The sequence below is a fragment of the Zosterops lateralis genome (genome assembly GCF_965231275.1).
Source record: "Zosterops lateralis genome assembly, chromosome: 33".
Taxonomy (NCBI): Eukaryota; Metazoa; Chordata; class Aves; order Passeriformes; family Zosteropidae; genus Zosterops; species Zosterops lateralis.
The window spans coordinates 211,871-233,703 of NC_139793.1; the positions used below are offsets into that span (position 1 = coordinate 211,871).

The following is a 21,833-nucleotide window of genomic DNA, read 5'->3' on the forward strand; positions in this document are numbered from 1 at the left end:
GGTCTCATGCTGCTTGACAGCGGCGGCAACGTTTGCAGGGGTTTGGGCCGGGGCTTGTGCGGTGGGAGGTGGAACGTGGCGTGCGTGGGTTTTTTTTTTTCTCTTGAAATGGGGCAGCGGTCCGGCCGGCTCGGGGACGCGCCATCTGGCTGCGGCGGCTGACCGCATGGCGGCTGCGGGCGGACGGGGCTCTTCTCCGCGCCGAACCGGGGGGGCGCGGCCGGGGTTTCTCCATGCCGAACCGGCGGCGGCTGACTGCAGGCGGGCTGCATGGCGGCTGGACGGCCGGGGCGGGAGGCTTCGCAGACTTTTGGGTTTTCCCCCGCCGGCTCCCGGCCGCGGACGGGGCTGGGGAGGGGCTTTTCCGCGGCGAACCAGGGGGGGGACGGGGCGGCCGGGGCTCTTTCTTTTCTCTCCGCCGGTGGCAGAGCCGGCGGCTCCGCGGCTGGAACTCTTTGTGCTGAGCCTCGTTGAGGCGGGCGGCTCCGCATCGGCTCCCTCGCCCCGTCTCCGACCTGGGGTGGGGGGGGCGCAGTGCCTGGTGTCTTTGAAGGGAACGGGTTCCTTTTGTTTTTAAGGTGGTCTGGGAGGAAAGGTGCCACTGAGGTTGCTTTTTACTGTTACATTATAGGATAAACATTTTAAATTTCATTTTTATCACCCTGGGCAAAGCCCTGGCCCCCTTCAGTTTCTTCAGCCCCTCACAGTCCTCTCAGCCCACTCCATCCCTTGGGAGCCATCCCGGGGCCTTGGAGCCACCAGCGCCCTCAGCCTGTGCCACTTCCCTGTGCCCTGAGTGCCCCCGTGGCCCTCTGCTCCCCCAGAGCCCTCAGTGCCCCCAGCAGCTCAAGGGCACCGTCCCTGCAGCGTCAGCGCCTCCTCAGCCCCCTCAGCCCCCTGTGTCTCCCTGTCCTTCAGCAGCTCCTCAGGGGACAGTGCCTGGGGCCACCGGCAGCTCCCAGCGCTCCAGGGACACCTGGGGCTGGAACTGCTGCTCCGCCCGGCCCGGCCGCCAGCTGGGACCCAGCACAGACACAGGGGACACAGGGGGCACAGGGGGAAAAACAAGAGCTGAAAAAGGCAGCCCAGGGGGGACAGAGGGAAAAATGCAGCCTGGGCCTACACAAACATCACTCCATCCACCTGCACCAATTCACAGACCAGCACAGAGCCTTTGCTTTGTGATGTCAGGGCACGGTTGCCACGTGCTCGTGGTGACATCACAAGGTTGCCTTGGAGCACGGGAGGCCTCAGGGGTGTCAGAGCGTCTCTTGAGTTCGCTCAGAGCAGAAGTGTCCTTCTGCATTTGACGATTTTTTCAGCAGGCAACCACCTACTGACATTAGACTTGTTTTTTCTTCTTTTTCAAGCAGTTTGAAAACTTGCACAGCAGTTCCCACAATGATTGGGCAACTTGCTGCTGCAGTTTTCACTGCATATGGAATAGGTTATCGACCTATTTCATGACCAACCTGGCACGTAAGTAGAGGTTTTACCTGGGTGTCACCTAACCTGGCTTTTGTGTCTTCCTGCTCTTTCTTAGTAACTGAGTTGATTTGGAAACAGAAAGACCATTTGGATGCCACTTGGGTAAAGCTCCTCTTGCCAACACGTTCAGCTCCAAAGGGGGTGTCTGTGGCCAGGGCTGTGCGGGCAGCATTTGCAAGGAAACCTGCAGGGGTTGTGTTCCCTCCATGGGACAGTCTGTGGCAGCAGAGTCTGTCATTTCCTCCCTTTGCTGGGTCAAGCAGCACAACTTTGAAAATGTGGACTGGGAGACCTTCTAAAAATGCTCTGGTTGTTTGCAGTTTCCTCAAAGATTCTGGTTCATTTTCCCTTGCCCACTGCAGGTCACCTGAGCCGGGTATTCAGAGGGGCCGATCCGGAGGTGAGTGAGAAAGGAACATTTGATGTTCCTGGTGTTTAGGAATTGTGCAGCAAGCTGTGAGCTTGGCCTGTGGCAGTAGAGAGTAGAGGGCCAGCTGAGTAGGCTGCAAGAAAATCCATTTCCATGTCTGCAGCAGCAAGAGCAAAGGCATAACTGGCTATTTCCTAATTTTGCATTGCAGAGCTTTAAAAGAACTAAAAGCCCAGTTTTGCAGAGAGAATGTTGCTGCCCAGAGTAGCCAGGGGGGATTATCTAATTCAGAGCAATTTGCAGTCCAGTTGAATCAGCCCATTTGAATTTAGTCTGAGGGACTTAGAATCCCATTGCTCTAAAAGATGATGATTTGTGCTTAGTAGGGCTGGCTCTAGAGCTGAAAAGAAAGAAGGTTATAAATGAGAGGTAATGGCCTGTGTCTCACACTCCTGTCTGTCCACAGAGCACAGAGTCAATGGAAGATTCTCCTCTGGCTCCCTGTGCTCCTGGAGAAGAGGCCAGAGAGGAGCCAAATGACCACCAGGCTCCAGCTGTGGTCACACCACAACCACAGCTTTCCCAGACAGTAAGTGCCAGTTCTGGAGGGTGCTGTCTTTAGTGCAAGGCAGAGCTGCAAGTTTCTGAGCAGCCAGCTCTTGCTGTTGGTGGCTGAGGATGCTGAGTGCTGGAGTCCTGCCAGGAGACAGCCATTCCCCTCAGCCAGTGACCCCTGGAAAATGGGCTTTGAGCTGTCCTGTTTAGGCCCCAGCTTGCTGGGATTCTGACAGGGGCAGCATTTCACAGTCATTTGCTCTGCATTTGTGTCTACAGAACATGGAGGCAGAGGCACAAGCAGAGCTGTCTGTGTTCCCCAGTGACATCATGGGAGTTCACAAGAGGAGCACAAAAGAGATGTGGAGAATTCTTTACCACTGGAATCTCTGTCATCTCAGGCGCCATTTAGAAAACCAGGTGAGTGGAGGAGTGGCAGCCACTCCACTCATCAAAGCTTCCCCTTGCTCTTCAAAGAACTTTGGGGAGGAGCTTCAGGCAGAGCTGCCAGAAACCCAGGCAAGGATCAAGACAACCGATAAGAGGCTGGAGGAAGAAATTAAGGTTCGGGTAGAAAGAAAAGAGAGAATTCTTCTCCCTGGGGAGCAAGATGCTCTAGAGGAACCAGTGAGTGAAAGAGCCATAGCCACTGCAGTCACCAGCCTGGTGCTTTCTGCCCTTCTTGCCTTTCCCCAGCAGAGCAGCAGGGGGTGGGGTGATGCCTCTGAGTGCCCTCCTGCTCCAGTGTCTGTCACAGCCACTCTGAAGGACACTCCCTGCTGGGCTGAATCTCAGCTGCTGCCCTGGACAGGGGACTAGTGCTTTGGCCTTTTGGCCAGCAGTCATGGGAAGGCATTCCTGCTGGCCTCTTCCTGCTCTCCTTGTTTCTTGAGGGGTTCTTGCAGGTGAACACGGTGACCCAGCTGGATCTTGAAAGAAGCTGTCTGTATCCCTTGTGAATCTGGTCTCTCCCTTTCCTCACAGTCCATGACTCTTGGCTGACAGGGACAAGCTGCACTCTCTGATTGCTTTGTTCTCTTTGACTCCAGGTGGGAGTGTTGACATCTCGCCTGGCAGCCTGCAGAGATTTCCATCCAGGGACTGGCAGCGAGGAGCCCCGAGATTCCTGCGAGGACCAGAAACTGTCCCAGGCAGAAGCGCTGCCCGTTGGGCATGTTCCTAAAATTGGGGAGAAAAAGAGGACTCCATGGGAGGAGGTAGAACATCTGAACAAGGAGCTGCAAGTGGGTCTGCAGCCCTTGGAGGGGGAAAAGAGTTCTTTTGGAGAAATGGAATGGTCATTTTGGCAGTCATCCTTCAGAAAATCCATGCAAATGGATTTTGGAGGAAATGGAAAATGAATCTGGCCATGAACTTGAGTAAAACCAGCCTTTGGGATTGTCCCATCCAGTTAGAGAAGTGAACATCAGAAAAAACCCATGGCAGAGCCCTGCATGTGGCTGACAGCACCTCCCTAAGGGCTTGCATTTGAAATGGGATCTGGGGCTAATCTCTGCCAGCCACTTTTCTGACACAAACTCCTTTGTTGTCTCAGATCTCCACAGGCTCTTCTGTTGAACCTGCAGCAGCAGCAGCAGCAGCAGCGTCACCTAAAGGAGCCTTTGCTGCCCCAGCTCAGAAGTGGAGCCCGGGCAGTTGGTTCACCTCCAGCAGTGACACAGCTGCTGCTCAGCAACAGGAGGTGGAGGATGACTCCCTGGAGCTCCTGATACGTCTGGTGTCTTTCTTCTCTGAGGGACAGTGCACTGTGTGCATGTGTCAGCACAGCTGCACCAAATGATCCTCCTCACTGGGGTGTCCCAGGGGCATTTAGGGCTCCCCACAGGAAATGCTGTGCTCCAAGGCAGCAAGAGAGTGCTCTGGGTGTTCCTGCTGCCTCTGAGGGCAGCTTGGACATGCTGGGGTTTGCCTGAGCTTCCCTGTCTGCTGAAGGCAGAAGCAGGGCTTGTTCTTGCATCAGCAGAAGGCTGTGACCTAGGAAATTATGTGGGCAAGTCTTGTGTGCTGGGGCCAAACTGGATAGAGTGGTTAGCTTCCTAAATTCTCCTTAGACTCCTGACTTCTCACCCATCCCAAGAGCAAAAGAACCTCAAAGAAATTGATTGGTTTAGGTGTTTTGTCTCTTTGTTGTAGTTTTGGTTTTAGCTTAAGGTTTATTTGGATTTTTTGGGGTAGACTTTTTGTCTTCATCCTGAAGGAGCTCTTCTGCTCCATGTGTCTTACTGGTGTCATTTTTATGACTGTTCTTATTACCACTACTACATCTACAGGATTTTTTTTGATAATAATATATATTTGTCTGTGAGAACTCATTTGAAAGAACATCAGGTGACAGCAGAAACAGAAAGAGGTGTTCTTTTTGTGCCCCTGTGTAAAGGACAGATAATTTTATCACAATCTGTATTTAATATCCTAGTTTTGTTCTTAGAAAGATGTGTCCAAGAAACACATCCCTGGTCTTGATCAGATCAAAGTGCACTGTAGGCATTTCTCAGGAGCAAGCCTCCAGCCCCTCTGCTGTATATTCCTCAGATCCATGGCACTTTTCCATCCCTGATTCCCAGTCATTCCCATGACTGTTAGAATGCTGCCCATTGACCCAAGCCCTGCTCAGATCAGTCTCAAGGAACACACATCAAGTCCTTTGTGATTCTGCAGCACAAGTCATTGAATCTGCTTCTTGCCCAGAAGAGCTGCCAGTGCTGTGCTCTCAGATAAGACCTGGGGGGGGGCTGAGAACAGAGCCCAGGTGACTCTGTGTCTCCCATCAGCTGTTGGCACAAAAAGGGCCTTGATGTGCACCTGGGTGTGTCTGAGCTCAGAGCCAATCCTGCTGTGTCCTGAATGGGGTCCCCAGCTTGGAAGGGGCTGGGTGTGGCCGTGCCTTCTTGCCATGGCTTGTCAGGGCTGGTGCTGGGGCTTTGGCAGCTTTGTTGTGGTGGCTGCCCTGGCCCTGAGGGCCGGTGTGTGTGCAGAGGCTGGAGCCTTGCTGAGCTGGGAGAGTCCCGCTGCCGCCCGGCCGCTGCAGCGCGGAGCTGCCCCGAGGCAGCAGCCCCTGCTCTGGGCCGGCTCCTGCATGGCCTGGGCTGGGCTCAGCCAGGGGCAGCATCTCCTCTGGGCAGCTGTCCATGTCCCGCCGGCCCCTGAGGAGGGAGCACTGCTGTCCTTGCTGCCCTTGCCCGCTGCAGGAAGATGGGCACGTGTGCGGGGCTGAGAGGGCCAGTGCAATGGCAGTGACTGATCCCTTCTCTCAGGGGGAGGAGGAGCACTGTGCTTTTCCACCTGGGCCACGGCCAAGGGCGTCTTCCAGCTCAGCCTGCTCATCACGGCTCAGGCTCCTGCTGCTGCTGGAGGCCCCCTTGGCATTGCTCACAGCATCAGCTGCTTTGCTTTACAAAGGGAAAGGCATTCTCTTGGCCAACTGCTGCAAGGTGGAGAAGGTGCCCTCCTCTCCTGGGAATGCATCTCCCTCTGCTTTGTTTTCTGTCAAGAGATCTCTTCAAAGGCCTGTGGAAAATCAGGCTCTGTGCTGGCCTGCTTGTACTGCAGAGCTGCCTGTCTTGTTGCAGTTGTTGGTGTTCCCCAGCTGAGCACAAAGGACTAGGAAGGCCAGACTGTACAGCCCCAGTGGGGCTGCCTTTTGTATCTCTTGGATGGTGGGATCTCTGCTTTCAAGTGAGCATCTTGCATTTTGTTTCCCTCAGGGAAAATGGTGAACACGGGAAATCCCCGCAGGAAATACATTGAACGGGAAAATGTCGGCAGAGGGTGAGTCCAACCACAGTTTCTTCTACACAATCATGGGGCAGGTGATTTGCTGTTAGAATATCTACCAAGTGTGAAGCCAGGCCAGCTGCAAACATCTTCAGACACTGGGTTAGTCTGCCCCATGTCTCAGTACCAGCCAGAATTTGTAAGTGTGGTCAGGAGGCATTGTCAAAGACACTTGTATTTCATTGCCAGAAATAGCAACCTACCCCCAACCACAGCAGTGAGATAACAATTCTCAGGAATATTTCTTCCCAAGTGTTTGCTGAAGGAAATAGTCTGTGCTCAGGATAAAAACTGCCCCATTTAGAAACTGAAACCCGAGATGAAAGAATCACCTGGCCTTTTGAGCTGAGGCACTAAAGCCCAATGCTTCAGGAACAGGCCCAGTGCCCATGCACTGGAGAGGAAAATGCATCATCTGCCTTCTGGCAGAGCCCTCCTGCACGCTGCAGGTTTGAGGCACTTCCAGCAGACAACTCCTGTCTGGGCTGGCTTTCACTCCAAGATCTAAATGGCTTCTCCTTTCTTTGCTGCTCTTTTGTTTCTAGGGGATTTGGAGATGTTTGCAGAGCAGTCGACACTGCCACAGGAGGAGAGGTAAATGTCAAGAGCCCCTGCAGATCCTGCTGCTCTCCAGGGCTTTCCTCTCTTGTGTCAGCTGGGGCTGGAGCTGTGGCTAGAGCTGTGCTGCAAAGGCACAAGAAGCACAGACTGGTGCCAGCCTGCCAAGTGCGTTTGGGACAGTCTTTGTCCTGCTCAGCTGCCAGGAGGAAGGCAAGGAGGGCAGCGGTTCCTTTCAGAGAAGGACGCTCTCCCTGGCTCTCAATTGCTCCAACAAAGGTGGTGGTGCCTTAGAGCATCTCACTGCTCTCTGGGCCGATGACTTCAGAGTCCTGAATTCTCCTTTCTGGCTGCCAGCAAATACATCTGAATATTCCTGGCAGTTCCTCAGCCACCTGCAGTGCTGCATGTGGGAACTGCACATAGGGAGAGATCTGCAAGGCCTCCCTAAAAGCCTCAAGCCCTGCCTGTAGCCCAAGATGTATCCACAGAGTACCAAGGCACGCTTTACTTCTTCTGAAGTGCAGACAGAGAAACAGAGAGTGTGCTCAGAGCTTTGGGGGTGATAGTTGAGACATGATTGCTAACAAGTGGACAAGGCAAAATGTCAGTGGCCACGTGTCCTGTAAGGGGCCCCCAAAGGAGCAGAGAAATGAGCTGTTGGAATGTCAGTTCCTAATGACTCCTTTGTCTAATCCCAAGGCACTTTGGCAAGGCTCACCCGTGTCATTGCAAAATCACTCATCCCATGTGTGCTTTGGTTTAGTGCCACCAACTTCTAAAGTTGCTGATTTTCAATGTCATTCTAGGTGGCCATCAAGAAAATCCATCTTCAAGGACTCATGATGGAAGACATTCTAACAGAAATCAGAGTCCTGAAAATGAATACAAGTTCCCAAATCGTCAATTATTTAGACAGGTGAGTGATCATGGTCTCATCCCATGAGGGTTTGTTTACATACTAAAAGCATGCAAGGTTAAAAACCCACTTTGGACACTGGCAGAAAAGAGAGCTGGTAATTATTGGGTAATCATTATTTCTCTACTCATCTCCAATGGATTGGAAGAGAGTGTATTTTGTCTGCATGAGTCTTCCCTGGCTTTCAAACACATAGTTGAAAAACTGTTCAAAAACCTGCATCAACCCTACCATACTAAGTCAATACCCTGTAAGCTCACTGGCTCCATGTTGTCTCAGGATTGATTTTTAAGGTTTCTTTAATGCTGATGAAGCATTCTAGAGAGGATTTTTCTTGGATTGTTGCCCCTCTTTTCCATGGCTGTCCATGCCAGGAACACTAGGTGCTTATTTTCAGAAATACCCCGTGTGACAGGTTTTTCATCTTGGCTGTTACTAAAGTGCACTTTTTGCCTGCTGGCCATCTAAAACATCTCCTTTTTCACAGCTGTGCTGTTCTCCTTGAGACTGCACAGACTGCAAACAATGCACAGCCTGGAGGGAATGTCTATTCCTTTCATTCTGTCCTTGTCACAAAGGGATCCAGAAACAAGAATCAAGCAAAGAAGCCAAAGTTTGCATGTTCATCTGCATGGCCTTGTTCCCTTCTTTCAGCTACCTTGTGCGCAAAGAACTCTGGCTGGTGATGGAGTTCATGGATGGAGGCACTCTGTACGACGCTGTCAAGGCGTTCGAGATGACAGAAGATGAGATTGGGATCGTCAGTCGGGAGGTCAGTCAGGGATCCCAGCTGTGCTTCCCAGGGCTGGGGCAGGACTGTCTGGGAAAGGGGCTCAGAACAGGAGCTATTCCATGGGCCAGGCTTTGTTTCTGTGTCGCTGGAATGCACTGGGCAAGCAAGAGCATCCCACGTGAACTGCCTGCCAGTGCCCCTGTACTCACTGGACTCTGTTCTTGTCCTCTTCTCTCCTGCTCTTGCATTCTCACTCTGGCTCTTGTATTTGTTCTTCTCCATCTTACCTCTCTAATCTTTGGCCTGCACTGCATCCCTTGCCTGTAAAAGCAAAGGTGGTGGTGGCAGCATTTGAAAGGAACAGCAAATAAAAAAGAGAGGCTCATTTCTCTCAGTGCTCAGCTGAAAAGGTTGGCAGTGCAGCCAAAATGCTCTTGACTTCTGAGCACATCCACTGCAGGAGCATCATCCCGGATGGTTTGTAGGGCAGAGTCTACACCAGCAGTTGCTGTTGCTCTTTGACAAGCTGACATGCCTTTCTTTAGAAGGGTGCTGCTCTGCCAGTGTTGGAGCAGCAAGCTCTTCCTCTCAATGGCACTGTGTTCTGCCATTCCTCCCCATTCCCCTGGAGAGGGAATCTTGGAGAGCTGTTTCCTTTCTTGTGTGATGAAATCCCATCCCTGATTTTTGCCCTCCTGTTTCTGGTTTCTCTCTCAGTGCCTCCAAGGACTGAATTACCTCCACTCCCACCACGTGATGCACCGAGACTTGAAGAGCCCCAACATCCTCCTCAGAACCGATGGCTCTGTCAAGCTGGGTCAGTATATTCTTGGTCAGGTGCAGCATTCCAGGGATAGGGGGGGTGTGGGGCTGCTTTGGAGTGACTGCCAGCTCCCCAAAAATGGTGCTGGTGGCAGTGCAGGGAGCCCTGCTGTGAGCTGACCACACGGTTGCAACGTGCACAGAGCTATGGCAGGGAACAAGCAGTCCAGAGTGGCATTGCTCTGTGTGTGTCCCTTCCAGATAGAGGGAGCTACAAGTCTAAAGCTTCAGGGCAGCAAAAGCCACTGCTGGAGGCAGTGTAAAAAATGTGGGGATTTTTGAAGTAGCCACTGCCACATTTCCTTGGCTAAAGTCCTGAGGAAACAGAGCAGGGACTGTTGCAGGAGATTCAACAGCACATTCTCCAACTTCCACTGGGCAATTCTTTTGCTTGCTTTCCTAATTGCACAGGATTCAAATCAAAACAGTCTTTTGCTTTCTCCCCAGCTGATTTTGGCGTGTCTGCTCTACTCACCCCTGAGCAGAGTAGACGGAGCTCAGAGGTCGGCAGTTACTGGTGGAGAGCACCTGAGCTGGTGAAAGGTCACCCCAAAATTGACATCTGGGCCTTTGGGATTGTGGCCATTGAAATGGTGGAAGGAGAACCTCCTTACTCTAATGAAACTCCTCGCTCGGTAAGGTGTAAATACTCTCTGATCCCGCTGTTTTTCTCCCCCAGCCCACCTTCTGTGTGCCATTGGACAAAATCCCACTGCCATCTGCTGGAACTACTTCCACCACGGTCCCTTTCTGAAAATGTCCCTGCAGCACATCAGCATCTGCCGGAGTTTTGGTTGCATCACTGGGGGAACTCAAGCCTTACCCCAAACAAACAATCTCCCTTCTCAGGCAACATTTGGCTTTGACTTGGAAGTCATTCCAGCTCTTTTGGCTACATAGATGGCCCCACTAACAGGAAACAACCATCTTAGAGCTGCTGTTCTCTTTCCTGAAATGAAGCGAAGAAACTTAAACCCAACCAAGTTTCTAAAAGTGGTTTGGAAAGAAAAAGCAAGCAAAAAGCTGTTTGATGGCAGCTGTGCTTTAGGGACCAACAAGCACTACCGAGATGCTTTGCATGTAATAATCCTTGGAAATAGTAGAGTGAGTTAGTAGAGCAAAGTCCCTCTTCCAAATAGCCTGCCAAGCTGGTCAGGTGAATCCACAGAGAAGCAAAGGTGCTTTTGCTGATGTAGTTTCCACTAACAAGGTCAGTCAATGAAATCAGCTGCCAAGGCAACATCTGCTGCATGTTGGAAAAGCTGTGGCTGCCTCGGGCTTTGGGTTTTTGTTGGTCCAGGAAAGTCCTCTCTGCCTCTGTGCCACGGCAGAAACTGCCACTGCAGAGTGCAGCTTGAACAATGGGATCTGGGAGAGCAGTTCCAGAGGTGAAAGAAGCAGCTGAGAGACTGGTGTTTCCTTTTTCTCCAGGCTCAGGTCCTGATAGCCACCAAAGGGACCCCAGAGCTGCAGCAGCCCAAGCTCCTCTCCCCTTTGCTGCGGGACTTCCTGAGCTGCTGCCTGCAGACAGACGAGGCGCGGCGCTGGTCTGCCCAGGAGCTGCTGCAGGTAAAATGCCAAGGGGCTGCAGAGAAACAGTGTCCCAGGGATGGACTCCTCCTCCACTCAAGTGCAAGGCATCGGATGAGCCCCCTCCTCCTCACCTCCACTCTTGGTGCTGTTCAAATGCAAACAGCCAGGAGTCCTAGACTGGGCTGGGCTGGCAGGGACCTGAAAAACTCATCTGGTCCAAGTGCCCTGCAGTGAGCAGGGGCATCTTTACAGAGATCAGGACGCTCAGATCTGAAGTATTTCCAGGGCTGAGGCACTTAGCAGCTCTTGCAGCAAACTCTGCCTCTGCTGCCTCACTGTTGGTCCTTAGACCTACTCTGACTCAATACCATTTTCATTTAAAAAATATTCCCCTGCCTTTGAGGCTCTTAGCTTGGAAAGTATTGCTTATTATTGGGTTTGTTTCCTTTGTGCAGCATCCATTTGTAACTCTGGCCAAGCCTATATCCAGCCTGGTGCCACTGATCATGACCATGAAGGAGTGGAAGGAGGAGAGAAGGAGGAGACAACACCGTTAAAAATGTTTGCTCCATCACCAGCTTAGAGAAGTATAAACTAGGATTATAGTTAGGAATTTTAGTCCGGATTCAAGTGTAGGATTGTAGCGTAGGAATTTCACAAAGGATATTAGCATCGATTGTAAACAAATAAATTTTTTGAAATCTCAACTCCTTTCAAAGATTTCCCTCCTTCTGAGCCTCTGACAAAGCTCAACATTTCCTTCTGAACTTAGAGGTGGAAAATGACATTGAGGGCTTCTTTGGTACGGTTGGAAAGTGGGGAAGGCTCTTCTTCAGTCATCCTCTCCAGACCACAGGGCCTTTGGAATGTGGCCCACTGGCTGGGTTTTACCCAGCTGTGGCACTTCTGTTTGAGGCAGAAAGGGCAGTGGCATTTGCAGGCAGAAGCAAAAGACGAGTGGGTCAGCCCAAACACCCTGTGCATCTGCAGGGCTTGAGCTCTGACTGGAGAGCATTTGAGTTCCTGCCCCTTGGATTTCTATCCCTAAGTGCAGTCTCTCTGTCTGGAGGAGAGCTGCCAGCTGCCCTGGCACTCCATGCAAAGGTGAGCAGTGTGTGCAGCACTCTGGGCACAGGGAGGGAGCTGGGCTACTCTGCAGGCTCCAGCACAGGGCACCGTCCTTCAGGCACGGCGCTTCTGCTTCCCAGGGGAAACGAGGCCAGTGGGAGGCAGGGACAGCTTGGCAGGTCACATCTGCAGCACAAAAGGGCCTCACACAGCTCTGCCAGGAAGCGCCTGCACTCCTGGGGCTCTGCACTCAGCCACAGCAAAGGGGTGAAATGCAGAGTGCTCTGCAGAAATATTCAGGGGCACTAGGCCAGCCTGCTTTGTGCTCTCTGGCACACAGCAAGCGCTGTGCAACACAGCCCTGAGCTGCTGGGAGAGAGGTGTTAGAAAGGAGCCAACTCCTGGATGAAATTAAATGGGGACAAAGTCATCCAAGCAAAAGAGAACTGTTTCTTAGTAAGGATTCACCTGAGCTGGGTGTGTATCTTGCTCTCCCAAGAGCCAAACACACACACAACACACACTCACACAGGATGCTGCTTTTTATTGCCTTGCCCAGCCCAGGGTGAACCGTGTCCCCTTTTCCTTTGGCTGGGTACTAGGGAACTTATATTCTCTCCCCACTGCCTCCTTTTCTGTCCCCTCCCCTCTTATCCTACTTCCCTTTTGGTCTGGTCTTCAACCTGGCCCCTCTCCCAGCTCACAGCAACACCCAACAAATTAACTAGAACAAATACAAACCCTAAAAAACACCCAGAACCAACAACTTTCTTTCTTTTTTCCAATAACCTCTCAGGTCCACAAAGCCCTTGGACCCCCTGCACCCCAAAGCAGAGAATGAGGAGAGTAGGGACCTCAGGACCTCAAACCCCCCCTAGCATCCCTAAGTAGAAAGATGGAAATTGAAGAACTTTTCATATTCCTGGGACTCCCAAGCAGCCTGTGGAGGACAGGGACTGAGTAGACAGGGACCTGCAATACAAGGGTGACCCCCAGCAAATGGGACAGAGGGGAACACCTGAACACCAAAGGGGAAAGACCAGAGACGGGGAACTCTTGGGAAGCATTTTCAGGACTGAATCCTGGTGTTTGGGAGGTTTTTATGGACCCCAGATGCCCAGCGACTTCTAAAGATGGACGTGGTAAGGGGGACCTTCAAACACAATGTGCTCATCCCTTTGTTTTTCCCCAAACCAGGATTTCTCATTCCCAAACCTTGGCCAGATGGAGGAGCAGGCTGTGATGAAGATGCCCCTGGAAAGCCAGGCAGGTGAGGAGGAAGTCAGTGCCCCTTTCCCCCTCTCTCCTGCTCCATCTCCCAGCCCAGCACAGCGCCTGGCTGCAGGACAACCCCGCTACTGACACTGTCCTGCCTGGGATGGACTGGGGGGATCTCCTTCCCCTTCCCTCTGGCACGGAGGCAAATCCCACCCTCTCCTTGTCCTTCCTCCCCCAGACAAGAGCTGAGGATAGAGACCAGGGAGGACAAATCCCTGCAGCAGAACCTTGTGGGAGAGGCCATTTTGAGCAGCTCCACAGCACAGGAATCCAACAGTGAGGAAAAGCCCCGAAGATTCCGAAGGAGGAGGGGCTCCAAACCCATCCCAGTGTGCTCTGAGGAGGAAAGATCCACCCTAAGCCAGGAAGGTCGACAGGGCTTCAGCCAGAGCTTGGATCTGGTGGTCCATGAGGAGCTTCATGATGGGGAGAAGCCCCACAAGTGCTTGGAGTGTGGGAAGAGCTTCAGTTGGAGGTCCCAACTGATCAGACACCAGAGGATCCACACTGGGGAGAGGCCCTATGAGTGTGGGGAATGTGGGATGAGCTTCACCCACAGACCCACCCTGATCCGCCACCAGAGGATCCACACCATGGAACGGCCCTACGAGTGTGAGCAATGTGGGAAGAGCTTCAGCCAGAGCTCCAACTTGATCTGTCACCAAAACACCCACGCTGAGGAAAGGCCATACACGTGTGGGGAATGTGGGAAGGGCTTCAACCAGAGGTCCAAACTGATCATCCACCAAATGAGCAACACTGGGGAGAGGCCCTACAAGTGTCCTGAGTGTGGGAAGAGATTTAGGCACAGCTCCCATCTCCTCCTGCACCAGCGGATTCACACCGATGAGAGGCCCTTCCGCTGCCCCGACTGCAGGAAGGGCTTCAGCCGCAACTCCACCCTCGTCACCCACCGGCGCATCCACACTGGGGAGAGGCCCCACGAGTGTCCCCAGTGTGGGAAGAGCTTCACCCAGAGCTCTCACTTGACCCAACACCAACGAAGGCACCAGTAAAGGAAGACCTGTGAATGCCCCGATTGTAGGAAGAGCTTCGTGCCCTGCTCCAACTCCATCCCCCATTGGATGACCCACACTGGGCAGAGCCCAGGTGACCCACATTCACTGTGATCTGCATTGGGAAGACACTGGGATGGTGGTCTTTTTGTTTGGTGGTCCTTAATATTCTTTTGATTCATTTCTATCCCTTTAAAATAGACAAAATTTGGGTAAAAATCAATAAACTTATCAAAGGCATCTCAAGCCTCACTTCACTAGTGTTTCCAGGGAATCTGGGATTCAGAGAGATATGTTGGAGCATTTGGGGCTTGTTCCACCTGGGATCTTTGTTCTTGTTTTAAAAACAAGCAAGGTTCTCTACTGCAAATGTACAGAAACCAGGAACGTGGGGAAGAGAAGGCTGAGAGTGCCAAAGCCTTGGTGACTTCTTGCACACCTTGTGGGTGAGGGTGTCCAGGGCAATGGACTCACAAGTGGGATCCTTGCCCTCCCGACTGACAGCTCCATCTCTCCTTCAGCCCCACAACCTCCTGGGAAGGGCCTCCATCCACACATTCCATCCCCAGCCAGAGATCCTCATCCACGAGGTCATCCAGCATCACTGAGGCTACAGCAGGGAGTGCTCCTGGGACCTGGTAGAGCACCGTGGGTTTCCTGGGATCCTTTTGGTATCTGTGGCTGAGAGGAGTGGGGTGGATGGAATCAGGATGGTTCACAGCTCGCCAGCTTCACTTCAAGCAGTGCTTTCTCCTGCTGTGTGGGGACCGTGTGGTGACTGGTATTGGGATCCCCTGGGTTTGGCTCCTGCAGAGCACACAGTGGGTCAGACCCTGGGCTGAGGGAAGGGGTCCCATGCAGACCCAGCACAGGCATTGCTCTTTGAAGAGGGCGTTCTGCAGGGAGAAAGGAGAAGAAGAGACTTTCCTGTCTCCTGAGATTCCCCTTCCTCCTTCAGCAGCCATACCCCAATCAATCAGTACCAGAGTTCATATGGTCACTTCCATGCCAGGGACCACAAGGCACTCAAAACTGAACCCTGCCAGAGCCCAGCCCTGCCTGCCCATTTTGAGGCTGTGGGGGAATGGAATTTCAGCAGGAGGTGACCTGCAATGATACTTTGCCACTTGTGGGTTTCTCACGGCCTTAGAAGTTGTGTGAGATCTCTGTCCCAGCACCTGCTCACCCTTCAAATGCACACACGTGCCTGGGGGCAATTCAGGTTCCCTGCAGTGGTGGCTGCTTCCCGTTGAAACAGGAGCTGTTGCCTTTTCCAGTGTGCTTAATTCTCTTCTAACTATTAGAAAGTGGGTGAGTAAAGGAAATGACCCTGGAAGAAGGGACCAGAATCTTGGAAAAGGATGAAACACATCTGAATTACAAATAAAATCTATTTCATTTATTACTTTAGTACTAATTTATTCTTACAAACAAAACCATGTTTCTGAGCTGAAGCTGCTCACACTCTGGAAAGATTTTTCAGTTGCTTTATTATTTAAAGGATGTCCCAAGGCTGTGGAGCAGCCCAGCTCTCTGCCCCTCTGCCCACAGGGCTGCAGCACTCCCAGCTCCCCCAGGAGCCACAAAAAGGCTGGGAGAAGGGGCCCTGGGAGGGAATCTTGGGGTTCCTGTCAGCAGGATCCTTTTGTAGCTTCAGGCTGGGGTGGGCAGCACTTCCATCTGCAGCTTCCATGTGCTGCTCCAGCAGCTGCTGCTGGGGACCCTGAGGGAAGAGGCCACGGGAGGGATGGAAATTCTGCAGGGACAGCACCAGCCAGGGCCAGGAATGAGCTTTGCCTTCCTGGCTGGTGCAATGAGGCTCCTTTGGTGCAAGAGGAGGCAAAGATAAAGTCAAGTTCAACAGTTCAAGGAAAATTGTAGGAAATTGGAAGCTTCTCAAAATGCCACACGTTCATCTGTTAACTCTGGACTTCAGAGTTCAACTGATTTGTATTTTCTAGGTTTTTAAACACAGTTTAATTGGGCATCTCTTGTCATTTTTTTCTGCTCTCCTGACCTTGAAAAAGGTTCTGTGCTCCTGTGAGGCACATCTGGAGGGGTGGTTGGCAACCATGGAATCCTCTGGGAAAGCACTTGATTGACTTCAGGGCATGGCTGGAGAGCTCAGCCTGAGGACAGAACTGTTGCAGATGCCTCTGTCCATGTCCAGCTCCTCACAGCTGAGTCCCTGAACACACACAGGGTGGTTTATAGGGATTTATTTCCCCCTCCTGTTCACTTGGAGGTGATTTTGGGATCCTTTAGAGGAACATCTGACCAGCCCCTGTCCCCATTCCATTTTATTCTCTCCACTTTGGAGTTGGCCTGCTGGGTTTGACATGGAAATTGGTAGTGTCTCCCCGTTCTTCCCTCCAGCCCTCAATTGTAACATGTATTAAACACTGCAAATAGCCTCATTTATCTGGTGGGGAAGATGTGAGCTGGAGAAAGCTAATAGGATTTGTTTTCATGAACCTTGTGATAGTAAAGAAACATGAGGTTTGTCATTTTGGTGTGGTGCTGGGTGTTGGGATTTGGGGGTTTATTTCTTGTTATTATTATTCATTAGTATTACTTTTCACTGGTAAGACTTTTAAATCTTAGACATTATTAAGAGTGGCTGGATTTCACTCACTGGGAAAATTTCCTTGCTTTTCCCACCAGGATTAAACTGTACAGTCAATTCTGAGTAGCCAGTGGATTCTAAAGATAGAAAATGCTGTTAATGGTGGGTTTGGTGTGGTTGGGAGCTGGGGAAGGGTCTCATCCCCTCCCGGAGGTGCCCCAAGCCCGCTCTACTGCCACGTCTGCACTGGCGGCCCCTCAGGGCTGCCCTGCCCTGGGGACATGGTGGGACCCCCCTCCTGCCAGGGCTGAGGCTCCTCATGGCCCCTCACAGCCCTTCATGGCCCCACAGAACCTCTCCTGGCCCCTCACGGCCCTTCATGGCCCCATAGAACCTCTCCTGGCCCCTCATGGCCCCTCACGGCCCTTCATGGCTCTTCATTTCCACTCAAAGTTCTTCATGGCATCTCACAGCCCTCACAGCCCCTTTTGGTCTCTCACAGCCCCTCATGGCCCTGCACGGCCCCTCACAGCCCTTCACAACCTCTCATCCCCTCAAAGCTCATCATGGCGTCTCATAGCCCTTCATGGCTACTCATTTTCCCTCACAGCCCCTACAATCCCTCACGGTTTCTCACAGCCCTTCAAGTCTTTTCATGGCCCCTCACAGCCCCTCATGGCCCCTCACAGCCCCAGCCATGGGGCTCCTCCCAAAGGAGGAGGGGTCGGGCTCTGCTTGTTCTCCTTTCATTTCGGTCCCTTCACAGCCCTGAGGAAAGAAAGGCTGCAATGGAGCCTTTCCCCAGCCTTTCCCTCTGGGTTCATTGCGGCTGAAGCTCTGTGCTGGCGCTGGCCCCAGCGCCAACATCCCCGCAGCCCCGCAGGCCTTTGGTGTCCCCCCGTGTCCATTCCCTGTCCCCGAGTCCCGCCCGGCTCTGGCAGCAGCAGGAGCCGCAGCGCAGCGGGCGCCAGCCCGGCCCAGCCGGGGCTCCCGGGCAGGAGCAGCAGCAGCGCCGGCCCCTTCCCACCTGCTCCTGCCTCGCCTTCCAAGGCCTTTGTCCACCTCAATTCGGCACTAGAGCAACAATCACCCACCAACAGCCCTGATTGCTCAGGGCCCGCCTGTGCTGCCCTGACCCAGCCTGCAGAGAAAGAAAGGATCGGCTTCCACCGCTGTTTTCAGCACTGTTTTACTCACCCTGAGGTGACAGCAGGAGCTGCTGCCTTTGCCTTGGCAATTGTAGATCATGGCTACTCTTGTCCCTCTTCTGGTGGCCACTTGAACTTTATCAGTAAAACTGCAATTGCCCTTTTTGATCTGTGCCACCCAGAGGTGCTTTTATGATAGGAAACTCTGGCATCATGAGTAGCAGATCTCCAAATGTTCACAAGTCCCTGAACGCAAAGCCGGAGAGAATTAAACCCCCACAGGCCACATTTGCAGCACTCAAACACAGCCCTGTTGCTGCTGCTGTTGAAATAGAATCAACTGGCAGAGACCATCACAGAAATTGCCTCTTCAGTGTCAAATAAAATGAAAAAAATCCACCAGGAGAAAGAGAAACCAGAACTCCTCGACTCCCTGCATTGCTTCCTCCGAGCAGCAGCAGCAGCAAGTGGAGATGGGCAGAGGTATTTGCAGCTGCTGCTGATCCCAGCTGGAGCCCAGCCTGCTGCCCAGGGCCAGCGGGAACCTGAGCCCAGCCCGGGCAGCTCCCGCAGTGTCGGGAGCTCAGCGCAGGCGGGGCCAGGCCCAGAGCCCCGGGCACGGCCGCCCATTGCGGGGCAGCGGCGCAGGCGGAATGTCCTGCGGCCCAAACCTCCTGCTCCTGCCACACAGCAGCGCCCATCCTTCTCCCCCTGCTCCTCCTCTCCCAGCACGCCACTAATTCCAGCTCCCAGGAGCCTTCCCAAGACAGGGCTCAGGCTCCTCTTTCAGCCGGAGTGTCCCTGCAGAGGAACAGGGCATCTTTCAGGCACTTCCACAAGCTCAGGCTTCTCATTTCATGAGGCATCTGCGATGAAAATGGCCTTTTTTTAGAAAGACAACAGTAGAGGGAATGGATTAGAAATTATTAGAAAAAATGACCCTTCTTCCAGACAAATTCACCAAGTCATTCTTTGCATTTCTCCTTTTCAGATTCCTTTAGTCATCTGCTTGGTGACTTTCAGCTTGTTCTGGTGCTTATCATGCACTGGCTGTGTTCTTGATTTAGATCAATGGATGAGATGTAGAATCATCTAAACTGAACACAAAAAAAACTCTGTCAGCCAATTTTCATGTTCTAGATCACTTTCAAGATGTCCATGGGCATGTTGGATTGATTATCACACAACTCTCCACTCCTGGCTGCAGCCTCTGGAGATTCTTTCTCTGCATTCAGCCAGGCTTGCATTCCCTAACAACTCCAGATACCTTATCATGTTTTCTTAGGGTAGAACAGTAACAATAAAAACCTCACCAATGGCACAACTCCTCAGCCCACAAGGAAAAAGAAAAAGCTATAAAGTACTCCAAACATTTGTCCTGTTTTGCTGCAAGAGTTGTGCTGCACTTGTGGTGTGGAAAGCCAAGAGAAGCTGAAGCTGGTGGCACATCTTGTGACAGAAGCTGCACCTCATTCTCCAGCAAAGGTTCTTGAAAAAAGCAGACACAACTGTGGAGAAAATTCCTGGAAAATTGAAACGGCTTTCCAGAAGTGAAATGGAAAGAAACAATCCAAGATGTTTTCTGCTATTGATTTCTATGCTCCCCTTTTCCATGTTGTCCTACTTCTCCATCCTATTCATTCCAAATGGATCTCACCTCTAAGACCAATGACTTAGCCAGTTTTAGACACTGTAAAATACCATGAGCTACACACAGTTTGCCTTCCCCTGTTCTTGTTGGAAAGCAATGCTGGTGCCATAAGTGCTTGGCTTGTGTCAGGCACGAATCCTACAGGCAGGGAATGTGCCCTGACAGTGTGTGAGCCTGAGCAGGGCCAATGCCCAGCAGCGTTGCTGTGCTCGGGTTCCATGGAAGCATCCCAGGAGCAGCTGCTGAGGTCAGGAGCCATGGCAGGCACCAGGCTGCTCCAAAGGCCCCTGGCAGGGTGGGCTCCTGGCCTGGCTCTGTGTGCCAGGAGCTGGCAGTGCTGGGTGCAGGGAGCCCAGGGAGGGCACAGAAATGCTGGGCTGGGAAATGCTGGGGGGGACAGCGAGATGGGCGTGTGCAGCCGGCCAGGGCACAGCAGCAGCACGCACAGGGGGCACAGCCTGCAGGACACATGGCCAAGGGCTGGGCAGGGCTGGCAGGGCCACAGGCACCCAGGCCTTTGTCCCCTGGGCTCTGGCAGCGCCTCTGGAGGCCCCACAGGAGGAACTTTCCTTTCAGGGCCTGCACTTTGCTCCTCCCTGACCCCTCCCTGACCCCTCCCTGAGGAGGCTGGCAGGGCTTGCAGTTTGATGACATTTGTTCTTGCTGCCCCTGCCATCCCACTGCCCCACAAAGAGCCCCGAGGCACCCGGGAGGGACAGGCCCTGCTGTGCCAGGCCTGGGCTCAGGGCTTGGCCTTTCTGCTCCCTCCAGCCAAGGCAGGCCTTGCTCAGCACTGCAGTTCCTGCTGCTGTGCCCCAAGCTGGCTCGGCCCCTGTTGGAAAGGGACTTGAGGTACCTCGATCCCCTCAGGGGGCACATGGGAGAAAACAACAAACTTCTCACCAAGGTGGAGAACAAACTTTTAACTTGCAAACATCAGGCAATGAGATAGTTAGGAAATGTTAAAGCACCATGGAATACCAGTAAATCACTTCACAAAGCACTGACTGAGAAAACTCTGACCAGTCCAACTTACAGTTCTCCAGATTTTGAAAACAGGAAGTCAGGAAAAGAGAGAGAGGGAGAGAGAGATCCACAGTCCCCCTTGGATCCAGCACCATCTCAGCTGCTGGGAGCTCTGGGGCCGTGGGACGTGTCAGTGTCACACCCATGTCACAGCCTCACCTGCTCTGGCCCCTCTCACAGGTGGGGTTTTTGGGGTGCCAGGGGCTTGGCAGCCACTTTGTGGCTGGAGCAGAGGCTGCAGTGGCTGGGGCTGGGGCAGTGACCGCCCCACCTACACAGAACTTGCCCTGGCCCCAAACACACCCTGGAGATGTCTGGGGCCATTCATCATTTCTCTGCTCTCCAGCACCGAGGCAACAGACTGTGGCTGCAGCTCTGAGCTGGTGCCCAAGGCAACCACCCCTGGCAATGGGGCTGCAGGGAACTGCTCTCAGGACAGCCCCAAGAGCTGGGGAGTGCCCCAAAACTGCCTCAGAAACATGGGATACCCCAACATCTCTTCAGGAATAGGAACCAATATGAATGTAAATCAATGTGAATCAGTCAATCAATAACAGGTTCTCCCTCTTTTCATCATCCTCAGCCTTTGTCTGTCTCATTTCAGACACCACCCCACCTCCCCAGTCCTATCCCTATCCCATCCCACCCCTGCTGGACATCAAGACCCCCTTCCCAAGCAATATTTCCCCCATTTCCCACCTCCCAAACCCCCTCCCACCCATCCTGCCTCACCCCATGCCCACTCATCCCTCTCTTATTTGCATCCCACTTTGCCCAATCCTCTTCCAATCCCATCCCAACCTGAGAGGCTGTGGAATCAAGTAATTTTGGGGTGGGATTGAGTAGTTTCCAGTGACATCGAGTGGTTGTGAGGTGACAAATAAAACCCACTTGTCCCTTTGAGCGCCAAGAAATGGAGAAAATTACACCAAATACCCCCTACACTCCCAAATGCGTGAAAGTATCTCTCTGAATCTCAGATCCCCTTGAAACGCTAGAAAAAAGTGAGCCTATAGATGCCCTTGATGAGTTTATTGATTTTTATCCAAATTTGTCTATTTTAAAGGGATGGAGATCAATCAAAACAATATTAGGGACAACCAAACAAAAGGACCACCAGCCCAGTGTCTTCCCAAAAGAGATCACAGGGAATGTTGGTCACCAGGGCTCTGCCCAGTGTGTGTCCTCCAATGGGGGATGGAGGAGGAGTAGAGCACAAAGCTCTTCCCAGAGTCGGGGCACTCACAGGGCTTCCCTTACTGGTGACTCTGTTGGTGTTGGGTCAAATGAGAACTCCTGGAGAAGCT

The 21,833-nt window shown here is 52.6% G+C and overlaps 2 protein-coding genes across 2 annotated transcripts in view; both read left to right on the forward strand.

Moving 5' to 3' along the window:
- Window positions 1-1,854: 1,854 nt before the first annotated feature.
- LOC310921320 (uncharacterized protein) overlaps window positions 1,855-21,833 on the forward strand; it is a gene marked incomplete at its 3' end in the record, with an annotated part of 43,957 nt that continues 23,978 nt past the window's right edge. Inside the window, exon 1 of the mRNA XM_083881441.1 lies at window positions 1,855-1,888. The remainder of the gene's footprint in view (window positions 1,889-21,833) is intronic.
- The window catches only part of LOC310921160 (serine/threonine-protein kinase pak-1-like), a gene marked incomplete at its 3' end in the record, with an annotated part of 44,042 nt that continues 28,967 nt past the window's right edge, over window positions 6,759-21,833 (forward strand). Inside the window, exon 1 of the mRNA XM_083881269.1 lies at window positions 6,759-6,802. The remainder of the gene's footprint in view (window positions 6,803-21,833) is intronic.